Here is a 7,979-nt window from a genome sequence, read left to right as displayed (position 1 = left end):
CTTTGAAAGGAGTTCACAGCTATAAAAAGGCCAGGCACTGACTTGAAAGCTGTAGACACTGAAGAGAGAACTGAGGATGTATTGACAAGGGGATGCACATAATAAACATGCTTGTGGAAACAGACTGAATGAGTGCTGATGAATTTTAAATAACATGGAAGAAAAGGAACACAAAACAGTAAATAATAAATTCAAGTTCCAATCCCAACATTGTGTAAAACTTACTTATTTAATATGTACAGGGCGTGGACCATTAATTTTTTTTTTTTATTTGAGCATAGTTGACACCCAATGTGATGTTAGTTTCAGGTGGACAACATGGTGATGCAACTTCTCCGTTACTCTGTGCTCATCACATGTAGACTCAGCGATACTGTGAGAGGGTGGCATCTTTCCTGAGCTTCCTCTGCAAGGACCATCTGCCACCACGCCACACTATCATAGTATTGCTGAGTCTATTCTCTGTAATATTCCACTGTTTATATAAACCACATCTTCTTTATTGGTTCATCTACTGATGGACAGTTGGGCTGCTTCCATATCTTGGCTACTGTAAATAATGCTGCAATAAACATAGAGGTGCACGTATCTTTTCAAATTAGTGTTTTCATTTCTTTGGGTAAATAGCCAGTAGTGGAGTTACTGGATCATAGGGTAGCTCTATTTTTAATTTTTTGAGGAACCTCCATTCTGTTTTCCATGGTGGCTGCATCAATTTACATTTCCCCCCATAGTGCACGAAGGTTCCTTTTCCTCCCGCGTCCTCGCCAACACTTGTTGTTTTTGATCTTCGCCATTCCTGCAGGTGTGACGTGATATCTCGTTGTGGTGTGGATTTGCATCAAAACCTGGCATGGACCATTTATTTGAACACAGCTGACAGCTATCTTTTGTTTCGTGGTAGCTAGAGATGCCCTTGGCCCACTCCTTCTCCAGGTTTTGCCCGAGGCCCGGAGGACCCCAGTTTGCACAGTTGGATGGCACTTTAAACCAGCATGCAACCTCCCTCTTGAAGCCCGAAAATCCAGGTATGCTGGAAGTGTTGTCTCACATAGAAACCTGGAGGTGGGGGGGCCCAGACGGAGGAGGAACACTCAGTTCTATGAAGACCCGAGATAGCCATTCTCTGTCATCCCTAGGTGTAACCCGCCATCTTCGTGGTGCAAGAAGTGACTGGAGTACCAGTCATCACATCTATGTTCCAATTACCAGGATAAGGGGGCATACAACAAGACACATTGTAAGGAACACACCTAGAAGCTGTCACATGGCACTTTCCTTGCCATTTAGCATCGATTTAGAGGATCTGTTATGGACAGTCATTCATCAAGATAAAATCCAGGAGTTGGAACATCAAGAGAAAGAATATTAGAGGACAATTATCAGTCTCTATAGGGATGAGAACAATTGATGTGGAGAGAGTGCTCAGCCTGTGGACAATGAACAGTAAAATGGAAAATCATGAAAAAAAAAATGTTCAGGTTGGTAGACAAGATTCTAGGAAGAGCAGGATGCTGTGGGCAGGCCTGAGACCTGCGAAGTTGACAGAAGGAAAGCTATTAGAGATGAAAAGACCTGCGGATCCTGATGGAAATGATCCAGAAAGATGAGCGTAGGGGGGAGCTTTTCTCACAATTGCTGTTGGTTCTTACAATTGTAAGAATTTTGGATTCATCTCTTTTGACATCTAGCAAAAAAACTGAAAAAACTTGAATCATGCCTTCAATCATTCCCTCGGCAGACATTTATTGAGCTATAAATATGCTGCCAGTCCCTGGAAATCAGCGAATAGGATACTCTTCCCCTTGATTTGTTAGCACATATTGCTAGTTAAACAGATGATTTCAACCTGTTCTCTAGCCAGTAGTCAAACTGGTGTTTACAGTCGTTGCCGCAACAACGGATTGTAGACAGTCGATTTCCGTAGCTATCCCCAGGAAAATAGTAAATAAATGTGTCTAGACTCGCGCATATGCACTATCACTTTTACTAATTGATCGAGTCATCCGGACATTCTCGCCTCTCAACGGCATAGAGTTGAGTGGAGGTTTTCGTGAGTCACAGAACTGAACAGATGGACGTGTGGTTTTCACTTGGCAATTGATTTGTGTGGTGTTTAATTCATTTCAGGACTTTTAAGTGGTGCATAATTTAGGTTAAAACTTCTGAGCCGCTCTTGACTGCGAAGGGGCCTCTCCTCACCGAACAGGTGTCTATGACCATGTGCTTCTGCTCTGCATCCCTGATTAACACCAAACTTCGCCAGGAAACTCTGGAAAAGATTTCCTCTGTATTTATTTATGAGATTTATGCTGAGCATTTACAATCACCGTAGCTCACGTCTCTGGGGAAGAATGGGCATATCGACAAAACAAGGCACCGGAGAACAGAAATGCAGCCCAGTTAAAATGAGGCTGCCAATCTCCACAGAGGCCACGGGACAATTTGACCAGAGTTCTTGCTGTTTATCCCAGGTGGTTCTACTTTGAAAACACCAATGCCAGTTTCTTGTAGACTTCTTAAAAAGGCACGTCATAGTGGTAAGTTAATTTAGTGGATTGTATCGCAGAGTTTTAAAGTAGAATAGCATAGAATATAATAGATTAAAATATCATGGAATTTATTGGAACTGGATAGGATGGAATAAAATAGAAAATATCAGGGAATATGGTTTCAATAAGGGTGAGAAAGGTTTTATAAAGCTCCGTGGGCAAGTTGATGTTCCCAGTGGTTGAAGACCATGGTGGGCCTAGAAGGAGCAGTGATAGACCATCTTCTGTTCGTGTTATATATGGTGACAGAGATGTTCCTTCCTTCCCTGCTTTCTCCCTCCTTCCCTCTTTCCTTCCTTCCCTCCCTTCCTTCCTTTTATTCCTTATTTTTTTTCTCCACTCTTATTTTGGGTCACCGTTGCAAAGACATTCACTCCAGTGGGGACCATCCCTCAGATGTTCACTACAAACAGAACAGGAAGGTAATTACTACATTTAGAATTCTGTCTTCCAATTCTAAAGAAGTTGTGTAACCTTTCAGAAGTAGGGAAGTACAGCTTCCAGTGAACTTTCACTCATGTAATTAGGAAGGATCAATGTACAAACTTAGAAAGTCCTGATTTCCCCTCCTTTGGTCCCACCACCTTTGCAGAAATGTAAGCCTTTAAAAAAAGATCACTCGACAGCTCTCTCTTCCCTCCTGAAAATAAAATAAAACTTCCTTGTGCATCTCAGGAACAAGTGTTTGAGTCCTAGTCACTGACCTGCACAGTGAGCTAGATCAAGCGTTGGATCTGGAATCCAAAAGGAGTGCCTCATCAATCCACTTATTAAACACTTACTAAGCAAGTCAGCAGAAGGTGACAGAAATCAATTTGGACAAAAATAGGTCAAGTTCCTGCCCTAATGGAGTTTGCTATCCAGAAGGGAAGCAGACATTAATGGGACAATTAAAAAAACAAAAGTATGGTGCCCACTGTTGACAGTGGGAGGCCGTGTGCGTGTGGGGCTGAGGGTCTCAGGAAGATCTCTACTTTTCTGCTCTATCTTGCAGTGAACCCAAAAGTGCTCTAAAAAATAAAGTCCACTTAAAGACGAAACAAAGTAATAACGATAGCAGCAAAACAATATAAAGTTATAATCATGAAAATGCTAACATGGAGAAGTACCTAAAGCCACAGGAGGGTATTTTTTAGTGATCTCATTTTTCCTGTTGAACCTGAGGTCAAAGGAGAGAGGTGGTGTTGGCCAGGCAAACAGGTAATGTTCTGGCCGGAGAGGGGAGCATGTCCGGAGCCCTGAGGGAGGAGAGGGCAGCGTTGGGAATGCTCAAGGAGGGGGAGGACCCCTGCCCCGTGTGGCTGGACCACAGTCTGAGAGAGAGGAGGGAGCAGGCGGGAAATGATCCCAAGGGAGGAGACCAGGTGAGGCTGTAGAAGCTTGAGAAGGATTTTGATTTTCATGCTGGTGGGAAATTATTTAAGACTTTGAAGCAGGGAAATCCTGTGATTACACTGGCTTCTTCTAAACATTCTATCCCCACTGTATTTTGTTTACTGGGGCAGACATTGCCAAGAAGTGCACAGATCAGCGAATTTTTACACGTGTTCCTGTGTCACTTCACCACCCGGATCAGAATGGAGACTCCCATCAACCACTGGGGACTACCTGACTGTTCCCGGTCAACGCCACCTCTACCCCTCTGCAGTTAACTCTGGTCTGACTCCACCACCGTAGGAACCAATTGCTGATGTGCGTGACCTGATGAACTTCACAGATCTCATGTGGAGCAGGAGAAACCACACACAATGTGGACACTGTGATTCCAGCACTGTGAGGCTCAGGCTTTCTGAAGGAGTTGTTTGGCTTCATTCTAGAGTCTGGAGTGGAGAGAGGCAAAGGGCTTGGCAGTAAGCAGGAGGAAAGACCTTCCTTACCATGAAGGAGGGAGTGGGGTGAGCGGTGGTGTGTGTGGGGGTTGCAAGCCGCTCCTTGCAGCAGATCCCCCAGTGGGAATCCTCACCCTGCCCCCGTCCAGTTCTGAAATCCGGAGGGTGGGGCCGAACAGCCGGGCACCTTGAGTCCCTCGTCTGCACGTGGGGAGGCTGATCATGGTGCCGCTCTTGGTTTCATGTGAAGCATAAATCAGGTAAGAGACATCCAATGCGTGGACGGTGTCCAGCATGTGGCAAGTGCCATCTGAGCATTGGCTCTTGTTGTGATGAGGGACATTTGCAGGTACTGTCTTCAGCATTGAGAGTTTACCTGGCACGCACGCTGCATTGCGTGAAAGAGGAACACAACCCAGGAGACACACATGTGGGGAATTTTGCCATCAAGGTTTCATGAAATCATATATCGACTTAGAGAAACACATTAGAAAAGTATCTTTGACACCGAAAGGCACATCCGTGGTTAGGGGACAGTCCAGCAATTACAGCCTATATTCTCAATCTCTATAAAACATTTTTATAAATTTCCCTTTATCTAGTGGTGGCTACTTTCAAAATTGCTGGTGCTGCTGCCTGGAGTATGAAATTAAATACCTTTTTGCAGAAAAAGCCTCCAGCTGATTTTTCTCTTAAATAATATGGGGTGATTTTTAAAAGACCTCAGACACACAAAATGCTATCTTTTTTTAGGGCTTTAGGAAGGGGTTTTCAGAAAGAGTGAAGCAAACCCAAAATAAAAGAACCTTTCTCTTCCTTCCTTCCTTTTTTTTTTTTTTTTTTTTAAACATTTTAAGCAAACTGTGTATATCTGGACTCTGCCAGGCTGGTGGGATTTCTTTCTGATTAGAAGACGAATCCTATTTTTGGATTCCCCTCTTTCTCTATATCGGTTTTTATTTCTTAAAAAAAGAAAAAGGGTGAGCTGCCTGCCAGGGCATGGATCCTGGTCTTAATAGAGAAATCCGAAATCTAGGCCAGCGAGAAAACAAGTCTTTGAGGTTTCCACGCTTCACTGCGGGACGCACTTGGCCTTAGCCTGCAGCCCACCGTTGGAAAGCGGGTCTCCCGCGCGCGGGCCCTGCCCTGCTGGCCCCAAGCCCGGCGCTGCGGGTCTCATTAGCTCTGCAGGAATTCTCAACCCACCTTCAAATGTGGACCCACATGAGCCTGTCTGCCCCTGCTTTTCAACCCTCTCGGGAAGCAGAAGGGGAAGCTTTCAAGAATCCCAGAGGGGCTGGCGCTAGGCTTGGAACAAGAACGAGAAATCCAGGTAGCAAGACATCAGTGAGGCAGACAAAGGGAAAAGGCTCACGCTACTCCTAGAGATTTCTGAAAGTAACTCTGTGTGTATTTTGAGACCAGGGGAACAAAAGGGGGAGGATCCACTTTTAAGGACGGAAGGAATGGAAACTCAGGTCTACCATGAGACACGGGTGGTGCTCCCCATTATCTGAGTACTGCTCCTGAGTAATAGTCTTTGCAGAACAGGGAGTGTTGTGCTTTAGTAGACCCTTCCTGACAAAGGACACCAGGGAATCTACAGCATGTGCAGAGTCCTTCCCTTGGGGCAGGTTGTATCCACAGGAGATGCTGCACCCCTTCGAGCCATCCCTGCACCTGTGCTGGGCCCAACTGGTGGGAGGTCCACGGCTGTCTTTGGATCCGCCTCACTGATGCTCCTCTCTCCCCAGCTCCCAACGTCCTTTGGCCCTGAGCCTGGCTCTTCTTCCCCATGCATTTCTCCATCAGTTGTGGCTGGTTTGCTAGCTCTGCTCTGAGTAGGTCTGCATGCTGGTTGGGAGAGGGAAGGCAGCATCTTATAGGGTGGTTGCTGGTCTAGCACCTCCTTCCTTCTCCCAATCAGTCTTGAGTTTTATTGCAAATGAACCCCCGATCTAAACCCTTTAATAAAGAGGGCACGTATTGAATGGAGCACTGGGTGTTATACGCAAACAATGAATCGTGGAACACTACATCAAAAACTAATGATGTATTGTATGGTGATTAACATAACATAACAAAATTAAAAAAAAAAAAAAGAGGTGGCCTGGCTTAGGTGTGTGCCAAGCCTCAAGGAGGGAGTGGTGCGGCCAGGCCCCACGGAGGGTGGGGAGAAAGCACTGTCCCAACCACAGTAAAGAGCTCCGAGCTTCAGTTCTGGGGTGGCCTCACCTGAAGCCCAAGCTAACCTATAGATTATTACCCTAACTCATTTGTATTTCACTTTAAATTAATTAAAATATTATACATATCACATGCTCATGACACTAACCTAGAGTAAGTTTCAATCCTGACATACCTAACTTTCAAGGACACAGGAACCCACAGAAACAAGGATTTATAATTAGCATGATAGCTGCTAATAAAATAATATGGCCTCCAAGCAAAAGGACTTAACCGTCTCTGGTTTTTCACATACTGTGAGGTTCTAAGCCCTGAGACCAATTTTACTGTGAGTGTAAGCTCATGGTAGTAGGTGGAATTAATTTTCTGCCTCCCCAAGCATCTTGCATTCTTCAACTGAATAGTCCTAGCTTTGAGAATATTTAGTTTGGAATCCTGTCTCAACCGCCTGTTACCAGTCTTACAAACTTAGTCAAGTTACTTAAACTCCATGCCTCAGTTTACTTTTCTGCAAAATGTGCATGACAAAAAAATATTTAACTCATAGGTTGTTCTGAGAATGAAATCAGTAAGTGGGTGAGATGTGCTTGGGTCAGAGCCTGGTCCACCATGAGAACTAGTACACGTTAGCTCCGCTGGGGTTGTGGTGGTTGCTCTTATTATCATTGTAGATGGATGAACTACATAGTCATTGCTCTTCCTTTGTAAAAAATCATCCCAGAATCGAGTTGCACATTCTGGAGACTCTGAAACTCCTTAGTGTGGATGGATGGCCTGTCTGTTAGTCACATGGCACATCTGGAAGACTGCCACGCTGGATCCCTTAATGACCCTGCCATTCGACCTAAGTTAGACTGATGGGCAGTGATAAAACTTTGGGTCAGGGGAGTTCAAGAATCATTCTTGTAAAAGATAACCAAAAACACTTATCAAGAAAAGATGACCTGTAGTAATTAAAAAAAAAAAAAAAAAAGCCAAACTTCTAGGAGAGTGAACTCAATACCTACAAATGATATCAACCATTGGATCAGAACACTGACCCTGGAATCCACTCACATGTTTCCAGTCTCAAGGGCAGTCCATTCCCACTGGCTTAAACACTGACCCTATCATTATAGGATCAGGTCCTGCTCCAAGTTATAAAGACTAGGTGCCATGCGATCTTTTGTCATCTGGAGAGGCTGGGAAAGAGAAAATCTTTTAATTATCAGCTCGGCCAATCCTGCCTCCTTCAGTTAAGAGTTTATGCTTCAGCATATTTATTTCGTTTTGCATATTTTCACAGGCAACAAACAAATGCCATTGAATATTTTAATATTTTGGCTGTGATTCTCCTTAGCTAAGTCACTTAGCTCATTAGGTGCATGGTATAGACTGACTTGTGCCCCCCACAAATCCCTATGTTGAAGCC

The 7,979-nt window shown here is 44.4% G+C and overlaps 1 long non-coding RNA gene across 1 annotated transcript; it reads left to right on the top strand.

Moving 5' to 3' along the window:
* The first annotated feature begins 641 nt into the window (after window positions 1–641).
* LOC135364351 (uncharacterized) lies at window positions 642–5,123 on the top strand. Its single transcript, XR_010411228.1, has 3 exons — window positions 642–1,028; window positions 2,131–2,540; window positions 4,058–5,123. It is a non-coding gene; the product is annotated as an uncharacterized LOC135364351 (long non-coding RNA).
* Window positions 5,124–7,979: the final 2,856 nt, after the last annotated feature.

Source organism: Mirounga angustirostris, unplaced genomic scaffold, assembly GCF_029215605.1.
Source record: "Mirounga angustirostris isolate CCGP_5_RB_7025 unplaced genomic scaffold, mMirAng1.0.hap1 SCAF_5, whole genome shotgun sequence".
Classification (NCBI taxonomy): Eukaryota; Metazoa; Chordata; class Mammalia; order Carnivora; family Phocidae; genus Mirounga; species Mirounga angustirostris.
The sequence above is the reverse complement of the archived record's forward strand: the minus strand, read 5'-3'. Positions and strand labels throughout refer to the sequence as shown.